Source organism: Lacerta agilis, chromosome 1 (assembly GCF_009819535.1).
Source record: "Lacerta agilis isolate rLacAgi1 chromosome 1, rLacAgi1.pri, whole genome shotgun sequence".
Lineage (NCBI taxonomy): Eukaryota > Metazoa > Chordata > Lepidosauria > Squamata > Lacertidae > Lacerta > Lacerta agilis.
The window spans coordinates 125147767-125166515 of NC_046312.1; the positions used below are offsets into that span (position 1 = coordinate 125147767).

General features: G+C 43.5%; 1 protein-coding gene across 1 annotated transcript in view; it reads left to right on the forward strand.

Moving 5' to 3' along the window:
- PARD3B (par-3 family cell polarity regulator beta) overlaps positions 1-18749 on the forward strand; it is a 560874-nt gene that overhangs the window by 251043 nt on the left and 291082 nt on the right.

Sequence of the window (18749 nt, forward strand, 5' to 3'; positions counted from 1 at the left end):
AAAAATCCTTCCAGTAGCACCTTAGAGACCAACTAAGTTTGTTCTTGGTATGAGCTTTCGTGTGCATGCACACTTCTTCAGATAATCATTTTTAAGTTCTCCCATGCAAGTTTAGAAAATTACTTAACTTCCTCAAACAGAATGCCAGAGAGAAGTATTTTGGTACCTTTTCTACCTATCTCCAGAAGCTATGTCCTGCTTGAAAAAGGTATGGGGCATTTAGTCATTTTGAATAAGTTAAAAAGATTTTGCAAGCGTCAGAAAAGTATAGGCTTCAGTGTTATCACATTCATATATCCTAAAAATGACACACACACCCTGGAATTAAAGTATATACAAATAGTGAATGATTATAGGAAATACATGACATTTCCATTCAGCCTTTTTGACATTTAGGCTGCTCATATTTCCTCAGATAATACCCCTTTCATGTTTCTTGTCTTCCACCCTTCCCCAGCTCCACCAATCCTTTCCTTCACCTGTATACTAAAGAGGTTTTCTTATTTATTTGAAACGTGAGTTTCTCTCTCAGCTGGTACCTTCTGTTTTCCTTGCACCTGAAATTTCTGTTTTATCTTCATCGAGGAGAATACGAGAAAGTTTCCAAGAAGTGACTCATCATTTGGAAAGGTGTGCCCTGTTATTACTCGGAAGGAGGCTTGCAAATATTGCAGCTGCCTTTGGTTTGCCAGCGATAAATGGAAGCCCTCCCTGTCAGTCCACATTGGAACAAATCCCACTGCAGACATAGAAGTTGGCAAAGAGTTGCTCAGAAAATCAAGAATCTACCGTTTCAAGCTCCAAGTGTGGGTGGGTGTTCCCTCCCCCCCCATCCATAAGTGTCAAGAGCGGATAAGAAAGAGAACAACCCTGGGTTTCTGAAAAACAGCCATCAGATTACAGCTGGTCCTCTTGGACCAGCTGTGGGTTTTGTTACGTTTTGTGATAGGCCTCTATCTCCTCTTTATTTATCCATACATGCACAGCTTTTTGGGGTGCTGCTGTTTTTGCTTGTTGTTGTACATAATCTCACTAAAACTATTGACGGGGTGGACAGCCCTCGGTTCCAAACATATCCACATTTTTATGATAAAATTCTTGCCGTCTCTACCACTTTCTCCTGGCATGTAGTAGGACATGCTCAAGGCTGTCCACACAAATTTGACCCATGAGAAAAAAATAGCAACTTGACATAACCCAGAATTGCTGGTCACACTTTTTTGGGGTGTGTGTGTGTGTTACGTTTATAGAAATGGAAAGCAGATGCATTCATTTTAAGAACCATATGGATTACCAGACACCTCCCAGTGGCAGTACAGTGGTACCTCGGGTTACAGATGCTTCAGGTTACAGACTCCGCTAACCCAGAAATAGTACCTCGGGTTAAGAACTTAGCTTCAGGATGAGAACAGAAATCTTGCGGTGGTGGCGCAGCGGCAGCAGCAGGAGACCCCATTAGCTAAAGTGGTGCTTCAGGTTAAGAACAGTTTCAGGTTAAGAACGGATCTCCAGAACGAATTAAGTTCTTAACCTGTAAATGTAATTCACAGTGCTTTTAAATTGTCCCCCCCCCCCAATATATTACAGAATCTACTTTACTTACCCACACTACCCAAACGGATACAAGAGTCCAAGGTTTCCCAAAATGTTTTTGGACTGACCCACTGGTCCTGCTAGCTAGGGATGATGAGAGTTGTAGTCCAGAAACTGCTGGAGACCCTAGTTTGGGAAACTGCTATAGCCAATGGAATTATAGCCAACGGAAGGCTGTGCTCTCTTCGCTTAAAGCCTCTGCCCTATATTTGAGATTCCACTCCATAGAGCAGAGATTATTTTGGTAGGGGGTATGCTTTCCTCCTCCAGCTACTGGCAATGCAGTGTTGTAGGCAGGTCTATAGCATACATGGTGTGGTACTGCAATGTTGTTGTTTTTTTCTATTGGACAGAGAACACTGTTTGTATCCCCTTGTTCCTGGAAACAGAACTAAAATTTACAGGCAGTGGCTTAGGCATGCCCTATTGTTTGCCAAACGTGTCACCCCCCCCCCCCCAAGTTAGAAAAGTAAACACAATCTTAACAATCCATCAGTGTAGACTGGGCAGGTCCTTACTCAGTATGTATGAACTAGCTGTATATTGTGGATTGCAGATTTTAGCTTTGTTGTTGTTGTTGTTGTTGTTGTTTAGTCATTTAGTCGTGTCCAACTCTTCATGACCCCATGGACCAGAGCATGCCAGGCACTCCTGTCTTCCACTGCCTCCCGCAGTTTGGTCAGACTCATGTTGGTAGCTTCGAAAACACTGTCCAACCATCTCGTCCTCTGTTGTCCCCTTCTCCTTGTGCCCTCAATCTTTCCCAACATCAGGGTCTTTTCCAGGGAGTCTTCTCTTCTCATGAGGTGGCCAAAGTATTGGAGCCTCAGCTTCAGGATCTGTCCTTCCAGTGAGCACTCAGGGCCGATTTCCTTAAGAATGGATAGGTTTGATCTTCTTGCAGTCCGTGGGACTCTCAAGAGTCTCCCCCAGCACCATAATTCAAAAGCATCAATTATTTGGTGATCAGCCTTCTTTATGGTCCAGCTCTCACTTCCATACAGCACTACTGGGAAAACCATAGCTTTAACTATACGGACCTTTAATGGCAAGGTGATGTCTCTGCTTTTTAGCTTACCAACCTATATTTGTTGTTGTTGTTGTTCAGTCGTTCAGTTGTGTCTGACTCTTTGTGACCCCATGGACCAGACGCCAGGCACACCTATCCTTCCCTGCCTCTCGCAGTTTGGCCAAACTCATGTTAGTAGCTCCGAGAACACTGTCCAACCATCTCATCCTCTGTTGTCCCCACCTGGAGAAGGAACTGGCAAGCCACTCCAGTATCCCTACCTATATGGCCAAATCTGACCTACTTCCCCCCCCCCCCATTTGCCCCTTCCATCCTGGGGTTATTTTAATTTGGTGCTGTTGTTGTGTTGATATAAACAGGAAGACCCAACATTCAATATTAAATCTTAAGTTTTAACCAACAAACAACACAAAGACAGTTGTTGCCTGGATGCCTAAGAAGACACACAAGGAAAAGGGGGTGAGAAAGAAGAGGCAAACAAGCTAACTTAGGCACCAGTTCTTACCATTCACGAAGAACTGAGGAAAGACTAGGTTGAATGGAGGAGAGTGGAATGACACAGCACTCTCATCTTCCCCAAAGCAGCAGCCTCGTGCAAATAATTCCTAATAACATTTACTAGACCCTTTCATCCGGCTAAACAGTTTACTATGAGACCCACAGTGAACTGGAAGCAGTGAGTCTTAAATGGGGGGGGAACAAGCCGAAGAAGAGAACTGGAGGTGAATATTTCCCCCTGTCCAATCTGCAACGTTTCTAGACAACGCTTTCAAGGGTGTGGGAGGCAAAGTGGAAAAGCAATAAGCCCTTTGGAGTATGTGGTGAATGAATGAATGAATGAATGAATGTACTTTATTCGGTCACAGACCAGCATAAAACAAGATATTTGCATTTATAAAAACAATGTAAAAACAATATTAAAAATATATGTTTAAATGGGTACTCATTACATGATGAGGGCATATTCAACATATCCAGCCCGACTTAAACCATGTCCTTAAAATCATTGATTAAACATAGATATAACTAATAAAATTTAGACTCAGGTATCGGTTCTATGAGATAGGCTACTAAAATATAGATCCAACAATATTTTAGGCCACTATTTAAAGTTGATTTACATCACAGACCATCTTTCGAAGTATATCTATCAAGGCTGCACAGAATCTGGTGACAGCGTAAGTGATTTCTGGGTGTGGTGTAATGTTGGGATGGTGGCAAGGTTACTGAGCCACAATTGCTTCAAAATACCATATTCCACCAAGCTGCATTTACATGGGTGGTTATTGCTGTAGTGTATTTGCCACAAAAACTCACGAGATGCCTCTGTTAACTTGAGCTGTTATAAATGTGCAACTAACTGTTGTGTGTTATAGTACTTATAATGGAATTGGTAAGAAGGATTTATGTACTGTACAGGTTATTGTTTATATTGGGCAAATGCTGCCCTTTCCCTTTGTTTATGCAAAGTCACAAATGGTATTCCATTAGCCTCACAGCAGCTATTTGCTTTATTTTTCATTTTTCATATGGCTCCCTCTTTCTTTCTTTCTTTCTTTCTTTCTTTCTCTTTTTGATTTAATGCTTGCGACTCTCTTAATATGTATTGACTGTCTGCTGAGGTCTCTGCTGACACAGCTCTTTAAAATGATACAGTACTGGAGAAAAGCTGATGAGTCCTCCTTTACGAGCTTTGACATATTAATTAGCAAAGTGGACTAAAAGAAAGAAGCCTTTGCTATTTTCTATTTTAATTTTCTAAAACACATGTATATTGAGATTTTAAACCAATAGCTCCCATCAAAGGACTAATGCGTGTCTGGAAAGCTCCACGTTCCAGCAGGTTAACACAGTGATCTTTTTCACTCCCTAAGACCACACTGGTTGCCAAATTATGCTCTTTCTTTCTTGGATGTCTGTTCTTTTAGAGAATCTGATGATGCTATCCTGAACATTTGTTGCATGAGCAACAGAAAAAGTTGAATTCTCCGGAGTGTAAAGTTGGGTGTAACTCATGAAATACTATTTGACATCTTCCATTCAAAGGAATGATAATGACTGGTTGCATTTGCAACTTTTGTGTGGGCAAGTCATAGGGATGGATCGTGGCTGCAAGGAGCAGTCTGAGAGCTTTCACTTCCATTTTAAGCTAACCACAGTTAACTGGACAAATTGTGGTGAATCTTAGCTGTGATTAGCGGAAACCATACTTCCCTAAGCTGTCTTAGCGGCAGGAAGGTAGATGGCGTTTCCATGCACTCTGACACTCATCACGGTGTCCCATTGCGCCAGAAGCGGTTTAGTCATGCTGGCCACACGACCCAGAAAGCTGTTTGTGGACAAACACTGGCTCCCTCGGCCTGAAAGCGAGATGAGTGCCGCAACCCTATAGTCACCTTTGACTGGACTGGGGTCCTTTACCTTTACCTTAGTTTTAATAACCATAGATAAGATTTGCCACATTTTAGGGTTTGGTTGTAGTGTTAACTGTGGGAGTTTCCAATCTTCTCTTCATGTGACCGTGCAACGGGGGGAAGGAATGAGCACATGTTCCCAAGGCTCGCTGTGGCTCATCCTTGTATTGGAAAACCGTGGTTTAGCGTTACTTGTGCTCCATGTGCAAAGTTCAGGTATTCCTTACTTCCCTTAATTTGTGTTCTGCAGTAGATGATTGTTCACATACTTGGAACCTTAATTTATGATGAGCTCTTTTTTCAGGATTCTCAGTTGGGGGAGAAAAATGGTTTATGAAAGCTATGTAGAACATCTTTTCCAAGGCATATTTCATTCTTAAGCTTTTGTTAGTTTTCATTAGTGCTATTTTTCTACAAAAAGAGGTGCTGGAATTCACCATGAAGGCATCCCTCTTTCTCTTAGATTGGTAATGGCGCCCACCTGCGTTCCGGAGAGTCCCCACTTTAAAAAGCCCTGGCTTTTATCTTTTAGGCATTAGCAATTCTTTTGAACAAATATCCCTAGAATTTATCCTATCATATGCAGTTTCTTAATTTAAGATTTTGGGAAACTGAAAGAAACATTGGTTGTGGGAGATTTTGTTTTGTTTTCCACTAACCTGGTCATGATTTGGAAAATAAATGCTTGAATTTGCCTAATATAGTGGTGCTTGCTTGGTACTGAACCAGTTTCTTTTGGCTTCTTCTTGGATATAGAATTATGAGAGTATACTGTGGGTTGCCTACTACAGACACTTTGCGAGTATATAGTACTGTATCTGTTCAATCACTTATATCCCTATGCTTGTGACACAATCAAAGAACTCCAAAAGATTAGAGAAGCAGGACTTCCCTTTGAAGAAGTCATTCTTATCATTGAATTGTAGAGTCAGAAGGGACTTTGAGGGTCATCTATTCCAGGTTTCCTCAAACTCGACCCTCCAGATGTTTTGGGACTACAACTCCCACCATCCCTAGCTAAGAGGACTAGTGGTCAGGGATGATGGGAATTGTAGTCTCAAAACATCTGGATGGCTGAGTTTGCCTATGCCTGATCTAGTCCAACCCCTGCAACGCATGGATCTCTGCCAAAACATCCATGAGAAATCGCCATCCAACCTCTGCTTAAAAACCTCCAAGGAAGGAGAGTCCACAACCTCCCTAGGGAATATGTTCCACTGTAGAATATTTCTTACTGTCAGAAGGTTCTTCCTGGTGTTTAGTTGGAAGCTCCTTTCTTGTAACTTGAATGCATTGGTTTGGGCCTTCCCTCAGCATCCCCCCCCCCCAACAGTATTTGTTCTATAGAATCTTAATAATTCTAACCTTAATGCTTCCTCTTCCTCTTCCTTGAGAGCCAGTGTGGTGTAGTGGTTAAGAGCGGTAGACTTGTAATCTGGTGAACTGGGTTCGCGTCTCTGCTCCTCCACATGCAGCTGCTGGGTGACCTTGGGCTAGTCACACTTCTTTGAAGTCTCTCAGCCCCACTCACCTCACAGAGTGTTTGTTGTGGGGGAGGAAGGGAAAGGAGAATGTTAGGCACTTTGAGACTCCTTCGGGTAGTGATAAAAAGCAGGATATCAAATCCAAACTCCTCCTCCTCCTCCTCCTCCTCCTCCTCCTCCTCCTCCTCCTCTTCTTCTTCTTCTTCTTCTTCTTCTTCTTCTTCTTCTTCTTCTCACTTTATCCAGAACTGAAGGTTAGCTAACTGGACAGTGATTGTTTGAATCCCCTCCTAAATCCCATCTTTAGGTTGTCTACTTTCGGATTCCCTGGTATGGAGACGGACTTTTGCGACAAGTTGCATATTTTGTTGACAATCAGAAGTTTCTCCTACTTTTTTCCCCCCTTTAAGAACTAATGTGTCTGGGCAAACTGGACCTCAAGACTTGTTAATTTTCAAGAAACTTCAACTTTATTTGACTTCATTCTCTTGTTAAATTCAGACGATAACAAAATGCAGCATCCTGTTCTCACAATGGCCAGGCAGATGTTTGTGGGAAACCCTCAAGCAGAACCTTAGCACACTTCCCGCCCTCTGCTGTTTCCGACAACTGGAATGATACCAGTTCAAGCACAGTATCTTTTCTACATCTTTGCTAACGAAGTCAGACACAAATCATTAATTTGGATACTCTGAAATATCCCTCTCATCCTTTAGAACTCTTTTCACTCCTTTGTCATCTAACGGTCGAACCACCATCCTCCTGATATATTCTAAAGATTTCTTTCTGTTGGTCTTAATGTTTTTTTTAGCAATATGTGGCTCCAAATTCATTTCTTCGTACTCTATCATCAACATACAGAGTTTTGGCAGAGTTTGTGCTGCTTTCTCTTCTCAATTGGGGAAGGCTTCCATTTTCTGAAATCAGCCATTCTGCTTTTTATAGCTTCCTTGCCTCTGTTCATTAATCACACTGGCATCATCTTGGGTTGGGTTTTTTTTTTTTTTGGTACATTTCCTAATCTGTTGATATACATTCTAGCTGAGCTTCTATCGTAATGATTTAAAATAGCTTCCCAAGTGTCTTGGAGAAAGTTAGCCCATTTAGTTCTCCCTTTCAGCTTCCTTCTAAATAATCACCCGCTTTTGAAATAAAATGCGACGGTGTTGGACTTTCTTCCCAACTTTTCATGTGCATTGAATCTGATAGGGAATAGAGTCTAACAGGAAGTGAGAAAAGGAATTATTATTATTATTATTATTATTATTATTATTATTATTTGTACCCCGCCCATCTGGCTGGATTTCCCCAGCCACTCTGGGCGGCTTCCAACAAAATATTAAAATACAATAGTCTGTTAAACATTAAAAGCTTCCCTAAACAGGGCTGCCTTCAGGTGTCTTTTAAAAGTCTGCTAGTTGTTGTTCTCTTTGACATCTGGTGGGTGGGCGTTCCACAGGGTGGGTGCCACTACCGAGAAGGCTCTCTGCCTGGTTCCCTGTAGCTTTGCTTATCGCAGTGAGGGAACCACCAGAAGGCCCTCAGCGCTGGATCTCAGTGTCCGGGCTGAATGATGGGGGTGGAGACGCTCCTTCAGGTATACAGGAAGGCAGGACTGGAGTCAATGTCTAAGTCAAACTTCCCCAACCTGGCGTCCTCCAGATGTTCTTGGACCATATCTCTCATCACCTCTGACTGTTGGAGGGTGATGGTGTTGGTGGTTCACTCCCATTGGGAATGAATGAATCTTTATTTGCTTCAGCCATCGGCCATAGCAATAAAACCATAATATGATATAAAAAGAATAGAAATAAAAAGTCAGTTGTATAAAATACATTTTAGGGGTTTGAATCAATAAAATAGTGGATCTTATTCTAATTATCCCAGTAAAAACCTTGCAACCTTTGCTGTCACCTGCTCATCTTGATCTGCCAAGAGAAAGGACACTGGGGCAGTGGCTGGGCAACCCAGAATGGACAATAAAAGAGGGGTGATAACCTCATTCCTCAAGTCTTTATAAAGATTGCAAGCCAGAAGGGCACGTGCCACCAATTTGGTACTGCCATCTCCACAGGGACATAAGCAGTTTTTGTGTGGAATCTGTTGGAATCGTCACTCAAGTACAGCCGAGGGCAATACATTCAATCTTGCGAGAGTAAAAGCACGTCTATATTTTAGAATTGCTAGGTTATGCAGATAGGGTTCCAGAGAGTCGAAATGGGTAGGTGGAAAATAGCCACACCATGGGCAAAATTTCCTTATTGTGGCCAAGTTGTTCTGACGCTTGATATCATTTAGGCACTGACAAATTAGACTGTTTGCTTTACTAAAACCCAAAGTGAGTAGCTGTTGTGATAAACCACAAGAGTAAAGTTTTTGATAGACAGTTTTAGTCCAGGCACTCTTCTGACAATCTCGCAGCACTAGGGATATTAGACCAGGGGAATTTGTGTTTAAGCAAAGCCAATAGTTAAGTGTCCTACTCCAGATCTGTAATTCTACTGAGGGAATGATCTTTTCTTCCCTCCATCCATTATGGTGCTGGAGGAGACTCTTGAGAGTCCCATGGGCTGCAAGAAGATCAAACCTATACATTCTCAAAGAAATCAGCCCTGAGTGCTCACTAGAAGGACAGATCCTGAAGTTGAGGCTCCAGTACTTTGGCCACCTCATGAGAAGAGAAGACTCCCTAAAAAAGACCCTGATGTTGGGAAAGATGGAGGGCACAAGGAGAAGGGGACGACAGAGGATGAGATGGTTGGACAGTGTTCTCGAAGCTACTAACATGAGTTTGGCCAAACTATGAGAGGCAGTGAAGGATAGGCGTGCCTGGCGTCCTCTGGTCCATGGGGTCACGAAGAGTCGGACACGACTGAACAACTGAACAACAACAACAACTCCAGATCTGTAATTCTACTGAGGGAATGATCTTTTCTTCCCTCCATCCTAGCCCTGTCCAAGAATGGCCGTAGCTGGAGTATTAGTCACAGCTGGTAAAAAAACAAACCCAAAAAACTTCCCTTGACCACTAAGGACACCTTTGTTTCCAGGGACAGTGTTGCATCTAAGAGGTGTCCTCAAGCTACATACTTGCTCCTTCAGGGAGAGTGCAACTCTGTCAAGAACAGGCAATCTGCCATTTTCCCAAACTGCTTGCCCATGGGGCTTCTGTCTTATTAGGATTCAGCTTCAGTTTGTTGGCCCATCACCAACCCCCACCACCTTCAAGCAACTGTTTAAAACCATTGGGGTCAAGATGGTACCCTGAGGGGAAGCCCATATGCCAGGGGGCTGACATACAGTCACGCAAAGTCACTCTGTGTTAATGGTCTTGCAGGCAGGAATGGCACCACTGAAGGAGAGTGCCACCTTTTCCCACAGAGCTGGTCCAGGAAGACAGCATGGCCAACAGTCTTGAATACCTCTGAGAGATCAAGTAACAACAGCAGGATTGCACTCCCCCTGTCAGGATTTACAATCTCTCCCTCACACCAAGAGACAACAGGCTGGTGGTTTTATAATGCGCAGACTTATTGGTATTTACACAGTAGCTCAGTTCGAGCACACAGCTCAGTCTTCCTCACTAGATAGGTATGTTGAGCGCACTGGAGGGTGGGTTCTTTTCCAACAGGATATATGTCATCGGCTCCTCCTCCTCTTGTGGGCTTGACGCCAAGTCTGAACTCTGCCCAATCTCCGAGAGCGAGGAGATTCCGGAACAGACTGTCCAGCTTGCGTCTCCTCCTCTGAAAGCGTGTCTGAAAGTTGCGGCTCCTCTGCTTGCCTTACACCTCCCTGGGAATTTACGACTTGCATTCCAGGGGAGGAGGGGCTCGTTTCACTCTCTGCCTGTGAAGAAAGCAAACCTCCATCTCTTTCTGCCCCCCCCCCCCGGTCCTTGGATCCCTCACTTTCACTCTGGGAAGGAACATTCCTTACACCCCCATCCATCAGAGTGACCGGGGCCAATTCATTCCCAAAGCCAGTCAAGATGATCTGTATCTTCCAAGAATGTTGATAGCATGACCACTACCCTCTCAGTCAACTTACCCAGAAAAGTAGTGTTGGCCACTGACCTATAATTGTCCAGCGCAATTTGCTTCTGAAGTTCTCAGCTTTAGGAAAGTTGTATAATAACCTCAGTGTGGTGTAGTGGTTAAGAGTGGTAGACTCGTAATCTGGGGAACCGGGTTCGCGTCTCCACTCCTCCACATGCAGCTGCTGGGTGACCTTGGGCTAGTCACACTTCTCTGAAGTCTCTCAGCCCCACTCACCTCACAGAGTATTTGTTGTGGGGGAGGAAGGGAAAGGAGAATGTTAGCTGCTTTGAGAGTCCTTCGGGTAGTGATAAAGCGGGATATCAAATCCAAACTCCTCCTCCTCTTCTTCTTCTTCTTCTTCTTCTTCTTCTTCTTCTTCCTCCTCCTTTTCCTCTCACTTTATCCAGAACTGAAGGTTAGCTAACTGGATAGTGATTGTTTGAATCCCCTCCTAAATCCCATCTTTAGGTTGTCTACTTTCGGATTCCCTGGTATGGAGACGGACTTTTGCGACAAGTTGCATATTTTGTTAGACAATCAGAAGTTTCTCCTACTTTTTTTCCCTTTAAGAACTAATGTGTGTGGGTTGAGACTCCTTCGGGTAGTGAAAAGCGGGATATCAAATCCAAACTCTTCTTCTTCTTCTTCTTAAAACCAGAGGCATCTCCTTCTAGTAATGAGACATTTACTAGTCTGAACCCATGCAGTGAAACCTCCCTGGCTAGCTTTAATCGGCCACGGGTCGAGAGATCATGTGGATGGATGCATATCAGCAAGTACTGTGTCCATGTTCTCAGACTGCATTAACTGAAATTGACCCCACAAAACTCTGTCGGATGGCATATTGGACGCCTCATTTGGACTTGCGATAATATCAGCATCAAGGTCACTGTGAGGTCAAGCAATTTTACCCTCAAATGCAGGCAAACAATTCACGCTGGGTAGCCAAATACCTAGTGCTTGATGGACATGTCAAAAGTCCTCAGACAACTTTAGAAAGCTCCATCTCTTGCAAATCACCCCATATCTGGGGAATCATATGCAGTTCTGCTCGTCAAAGGGTGCTCGAATGGGAAACTGTTTCACAGCACCTGGCTGCAAAGCACCTGCAAAATCCCCAAATGATCTCAGCTTGGCAAATAAACATTTCATTTCTGTACTGAAATCCTCTTACATTCAAAAAGACTTGAATCTTCCAGATACGTTTTTTTGAAATTCCTCTGCTGTTAGACTGCCTTCTAGTCTTTTAAGAAGTTGCATACCCTATACAAACATGCTGACTTTAGAACAACAACGAAATTATGAAATCTTCTGAACAAAGGGAGGGAGGGAAATGGCCGTGGCAGCTTATGCACCGTGTCAGAACATGCTTCTGTTGCAGCAAAGCCATTTAGAATTGTGGAGTGCTTTTTAATTTGCTCTGCATTACCCCACCATTGACCTCTGTCTCTTAGCTCTATGCCTCTAGTCAGTGAGTGTCTTTTCAAGTTCCCCGTCCTGGTTGAGAGGTCAGCAGATATGCAGGAGGAAAGCCCTGGGTGGAGGTTTGGGGGGGTGTAGTCCTGTTCCATGGAGACTTGAAAAGTTGGCTCTCGTCGCTGGCAAACACGGTGAGTTACTGCATGCCACTAAAGAAACCTGCAGTTACTGATGAGTTCCTAATTTTCCTTAATCCTTTCCCTGCAGATGCTAGATTTTTTTTTTTTCCCTGCTCGTGACACTCCTCTGGCAGTGGGCTTGCTGGAACCACTGATGCCTTGGACTTAATGAAGTTGGAACACTTCCCAGATAATACATCTGCCCTCCTAGTTTTAAACCTCAGAGGACAGGAGGAAGATTAACAGAGTAGTACTTTACTCTAGTTGTGATGCAGACTTGTAGAATTGGCTACTGTCAAATGCTCAGCAAACAGGGTGGTAGTGGTTCACTCCCATTACCTTACCTTTTCACTCTGCATCTTCTCTTCCCTCCATCCTTCCGCTGATGTGCCCACAGGTAGAACGCTCATACCTTGCTGTTAAAGATCCTCTTGAAGCCTTCTCCTTAATACACTACCTTTTCATAATCAGCAATTTTTATTTTTTTATTTTTGCATGGAGCCAATCTATCAGGCAGCTCTTTTATTCACTTTCTGAATTGAGTTTTAGTTTAATTCAGAGACTCCTGAGAGTCCCATGGACTGCAAGAAGATCAAACCTATCCATTCTCAAAGAAATCAGCCCTGAGTGCTCACTAGAAGGACAGATCCTGAAGTTGAGGCTCCAGTACTTTGGCCACCTCATGAGAAGAGAAGACTCCCTAGAAAAGACCCTGATGTTGGGAAAGATGGAGGACACAAGGAGAAGGGGACAACAGGGATGAGATGGTTGGACAGTGTTCTCGAAGCTACTAACATGAGTTTGGCCAAACTGCGAGAGGCAGTGAAGGATAGGCGTGCCTGGCGTGCTCTGGTCCATGGGGTCACGAAGAGTCGGACACGACTGAACGACTGAACAACAACAACAAGTGTTTCCCGAACTTGGGTCACCAGCTGTTTTGGGACTACAATTCCCATCACCCCTAGCTAGCAAGACCAGGGGGCCGGGATTAGGGGATTTGTAGTCCAAAAGCGTCTTGAGACCCAAGTTTGGGAAACACTGGTTTAACTTCATTGTGGCATACAGCAGTCTTTCCCACTTATTCCCTTTGTAAGAGAACCGCCCAGAGTGGTGTTATATATGTGTCATTCTTTAGTAGAACAAAGGATGGTATTTTTCCAGTTTTATTTGTACAATGTTACATCTGAAAATCCACATACTACATGCGGAGTTTCTCTAGTTTGTAAGATCTGCAAACCAGAGCATTCATGGGTTATCATGTTTACATGGCAGAGTATGAGGAACCTGAACAATGGATTCAAACTACAAGAAAGAAGATTCCACCTAAACATTAGGAAGAACTTCCTGACAGTAAGAGCTGTTCGACAGTGGAATTTGCTGCCAAGGAGTGTGGTGGAGTCTCCTTCTTTGGAGGTCTTTAAGCGGAGGCTTGACAGCCATCTGTCAGGAATGCTTTGATGGTGTTTCCTGCTTGGCAGGGGGTTGGACTGGATGATGGCCCTTGTGGTCTCTTCCAACTCTATGATTCCATGATTCTATGAACAGGAATAGGTAGAAGAGCAGCAGAAATTAACAGTAACATCAAAAATACAAATTCCAGAATGGCAAATGACTCTGAAAAATGTGGCTTTAGGACCACATGCATGTATTATCTTTAACAGAGAATTTGTTTTAATTTAAGATTGAATTTTCAAGCATTTTTGCATTACTTAGAAGCCTGAAATCTCACAGATAACCATTTTAATTTTAAAAATAATCAAAACAATCTTCAGCTTGATAAGAGCCACACATACTTTGTTGACATCAAACATTATTAATCAAATACTTTGTTCCAGATTAAAATTTGGGGATATACAGTTCAGCATGCTCCAGTCAGCAAGATTAGTGCTACCAATGTGTAATGATAAGGAACCCCAATGCAGTGACACATGAATATAAATACAACTGACTACTGTCGACTATATGTGTTTAATGTGCAGTTAGGGAACTGTGTGTTTTTCTTATAGAACGTAAGAAATAAGAAGCAAGGTTCAAGTGGCGTTCAGAACACACTTATCCCAGCTGTGAGACAAATAGAGGGGCCAAGTATTTTAGGGGCCAAGTAGATTGCACTTATAGTCTGTTCAACTGAAGTTACTACAAGGAGTTTTTCCTCCAACTCAATTGCAGGCCGGCACTCACACATCCATCTGAATTACTATACTTATCTCAACAATTCAAGTTCAGGCTGGATTGAGTGCATATCTATAGGAATTTAATTTTACATCAGATCAGCTGCTTACTTTCACCTTTAAAAGGGGCACATCTAAGCTGACTGGAAGAAGAAAGGGACATGCTTGAGGAATCCTACACATCAAAAAGAGGAATTGTTCTCCATGAAATATTTAAGCCTCAGACATCACACTGAACAATAAACTGTAAAGAAACTCATTATACTGGAAGTGTGAGACTCGGATAAGCCTCCTCAAAAAGAGGACCAAGTAAGTACTCCAAGATTATAAGGAAGGAAGTATACTTCAATGAGTTGGGTCAGCTATTTTTAGGCACAGAAGTTTCTAAGAGACACTTTTGCTGGAAAGCTTAAAATGCCAACCGTGGATACGAAATCTTTAAGCAGGAAAATATTCTAATAGAGTAGAAAGCCGCGGACCTCTAATGAAACGAGATACAGAAGTGCTGATAGACAATTTTATGGACACCAAGGGCTGCCAGCCTTTTTGGAGCTGTGGGCACATTTGGAATTTCGAGAAAGTTCCGTGGGCGCCAGTTACAAAATGGCTGCCACGGGGCTGTGGATAACACAAAATGGCTGCCACATTGAAAAGAGCATAAAGAATGACTGGACTACAAAATGGTGAGGGTGTGACTCTCATCGACGGAGAAGTTGCCCACATCAGCGCCCGCATCGGTCCTCACATCAAATGAAGTGTCATCATCTTTAAAAGGGCATGTAAAACACAGGAGAGACCAAACTAGCACAGACAGGAACTGAGCAGGAAGAGCAGCTTATTGTGCATTTTGGATTCCTGGTGTCTAGATCTAGCGGCTACCAGCTCAGTGCACGCTGCACTTCAGTGTGTTTAACTGAGTAAAATTGTTCTTTATATTTGCAAGGCGGTTTGGTGTTTTGGTTTTGTTGTATTATAATCGTTATAATACCTGATACTTTTTTCTTTTTTTTTGAGACCACAGACTAGGCACTTGCAGTTTTGTTCCCCAGCTCCTGTATTCAGAACGACAGTGAGTATGAAAACGGAAGTTCACTGAGCTAACATCTGGACTGGTAGCTGCTAGATCTAGACATGACTTTGCCTAGTCCATTTTGGAAGCCTTCTGAGTAGTCGCTATCATTGGATAGTCTTCAGAAGTGCTTCATTTTTTAGCTGCTTCACATTTAACAGAGATGAAGGTTTGTTTAGTCTCTTCAGGAGAGGAAAAACTCAATGTGGTGGTTATTACATGTGAGCACTCAGCCATCTTTCACGTCACATGTCTTGTTCACAACTATAACTGAGATATAGCCTACAAGTTACACGTAGGTAGCCGTGTTGGTCTGCCATAGTCAAAACAAAATAAAAAATAAAGAAATTCCTTCCAGTAGCACGTTGGAGACCAACTAAGTTTGTTCTTGGTATGAGCTTTCGTGTGCATGCCCACTTCAGGAAGCCACAGCGGGGATTGCAAGCATATTCCATCCCATAATTAGAGTGCACCAGCTATCTGAGTTGTTTCCTTTAAGGCAGGGGTAGGCAACCTAAGGCCCATGGGCCACAAGATGCAGCTGCTGGAAATTGCAGGCGGATACGCTCATGCGTGCGCGCAATCCGGACTGCGGAGGGATCTCCGCTGGAGTGAATCGGCCCAGGCGAGGTAAACCTTGCCGACCCCTGCTTTAAGGTATAGTAGCACATGCTCCATATGGGGATTGAGAATAGTCAGTAACAATGTGCGCCATTCTGGAACCTTCATCAGCTTTCTTTAATCCCCCTCCCCCTTATCTTGATGGACCACATCAAAATAATCATGACCACAGATAAGCCATTTGAGCTTTGAGGATGGACCTCTTGCCAACCATCTGTCCATTGGAATGCTGCCTTGGAGTTCTTAATGTCTGCCAAGAATTTAAGTTGATGGTTATCTAGTACTGCCTTCAGGCAAAATATCGTCTCAGAATTTCATTGTGGTCAGTCTCTGAACGAAATCACATCCTCAAGCCGTACAAGATGTTGGTGGAGGATATCACATATCCTTAAATAAGCTTTCTCCTCCTATCTGCGGAGAGCTAAGACTTTCTGGGGGCGGGGGGAGGGTACACAAAATCTCTGAAGCCTTTTCGGCTAGATATCAAGCATATGAATGTTTAAGTCTTAGAATATCATACATTTACCAAAAAGTAAGCGGGTGGCGCTGTGGTCTAAACCACTGAGCCTAGGGCTTGCCAATCAGGCAGTTGGCGGTTTAAATCCCCACAACAGGGTGAGCTCCCGTTGCTCGATCCCTGCTCCTGCCCACCTAGCAGTTCGAAAGCACGTCAAAGTGCAAGTAGATAAATAGGTACTGCTCCGGTGGGAAGGTAAACGGCATTTCTGTGCGCTGCTCTCGTTCGCCAGAAGCGGCTTAGTCATGCTCGCCACATGACCTGGAAGCTGTATGCCGGCTCCCTCAGCCAGTAAAGCAAGATGAGCACCGCAACCCCAGAGACGTCCGCGACTGGACCTAACAGTCAGGGGTCCCTTTACCTTTACCTGTACCTTATGCCCCATTGAATACATTTGGCATATTTCAAAGGAGGCACTCATAGTTTCTATGTGAAAAAAGTAATCTGGTTTCAAGGCAATTTATGTGAAGCACTACCCAATCTATTTCCCACATATAACATAACTTTTGTTTGCATTTACACAGAGGTGTACAACTACTAGACACCTGTAAGAGACACTAATCTACGGGGGCGTAGTGTGGAGTGTGTGGCCAGGGGCCAAAATTTTGAGGGGTGTGAACCAGGGGGCCTCCACACAGCCCCCCCTCAGCACAGCCTGGCCTTGTGCTTGTCATCACGTGTGTCGTGGGGGATTTGCCCAACAAGGGCTGCATCGTCCAACTGCCCTCCCTGCATGGCAGGCTCCGTTCACCCATTGTGTCCATCCCCCCAACACGCAGGCACCCCTGCCCCACATGCCCCTGCCCCGGGCACCAGCAACCCACGGTATGCCACTGCTAATCTATAACCAGTACATGTACTTCCTCTGGAAGTCCCTGTTTTTTTGGAAGTAAAACTGAGGTGGAATTGTGATGACTTGTTAAAGGTCAGCCATTGAACCCTTTCCTGTACTAATATCTGAATGCAAATCCACCACTCTTGTGTGCTAGACAATGCTGCTTGTATCACCAGTCAATTTGGGGAAAGGGGGAAATAATTTTCTACTCCATGCTCCCACTTGAAGGCCTAGAAATAATATTAGTCCACAGGAGCTTATTCAAGTTCATGGGGAAAGCACTGTGTATTTCTATTTTCCCTCTCCAACTGAATTTTATTCTGCGTGACATTTCCCCTTCTTGCTGCCGCCTCCCAGTTCTCTTGCCCTTGGGTGTACACAGTTGCTTCTGTGGAAAAGGAAATGATCCTTCATGTTAGGAGACTGCAATAATATCATGGACAACCAAACATCTTAGTTTAGTTTCGCAAGGTGAGACAAAAAATTCTTAATATGAATATTTATCATTCCTTAAGCGTTCCTTCAGGAGGAAGGGCAAGATGTAAACTGAATAAATAAATAAATAAGGAGAAAACATAAAGTAATGCTTATTAAACATGGCAAGATCTGGAAGAAGTAAATGCATTTTGCAACCTTTAATCACTAATGCAATTGGGATGGGTAACTGAGGGGGCCCAGCATCATCCTTCATTGACTGTGTTCCAACTGAGGACCTCTGAGATAGCATCTGCCATCCTGAATCTTCTATGATCAGGGTGGGGGGCAGCATCCACCCACCCATCAGTATTGCTTCTTGACACGGTTGTACATTCCTCATCATAGTTTTGGATGTTCATCATGTATACAGACTAAGTGGAATATAGTCATGTTGTAGAAGGAGTACAACTGAAATTTGGGTTTCAAAGGTCGATGTGTCTGGGACTGGGTTTGGAGGAGTAGCAAACTGTTTAGAATAATATTGCAGGTGAGGAGCAACGCGAGTCAAAGCATGGTCCTAAAGAGTCTGGTCAGCAGTACTGGCAGAAAAACTTAACATGCCAAATCCACGCAGCTAAAGGAAGGACAAGCCCCTCTTCTTTTTACATGGCATGGCATCCATTTATGAGACAGGAAGAGTAGACAAGGACCCCTAGACCACAGTCTCCTGGTGGACTTTGGAGAGATCTCCTTGGAGAATATACTCCTTAAGAGTATTTTCTTGCAGGCTATTTGTGTGGCATGGCATTCCTTACATTCATTATACAGTGGTACATTGGTTTAAGAACAGCTTAGTTTATGAACAACTTGAATTAAGAATGCTGCAATCCTGGAATTCGTTTTGGTTTGTGAACTTTGCCTTGGAAGCAGAACATGTTCTGCTTCCTGTTGAGTGTGTTC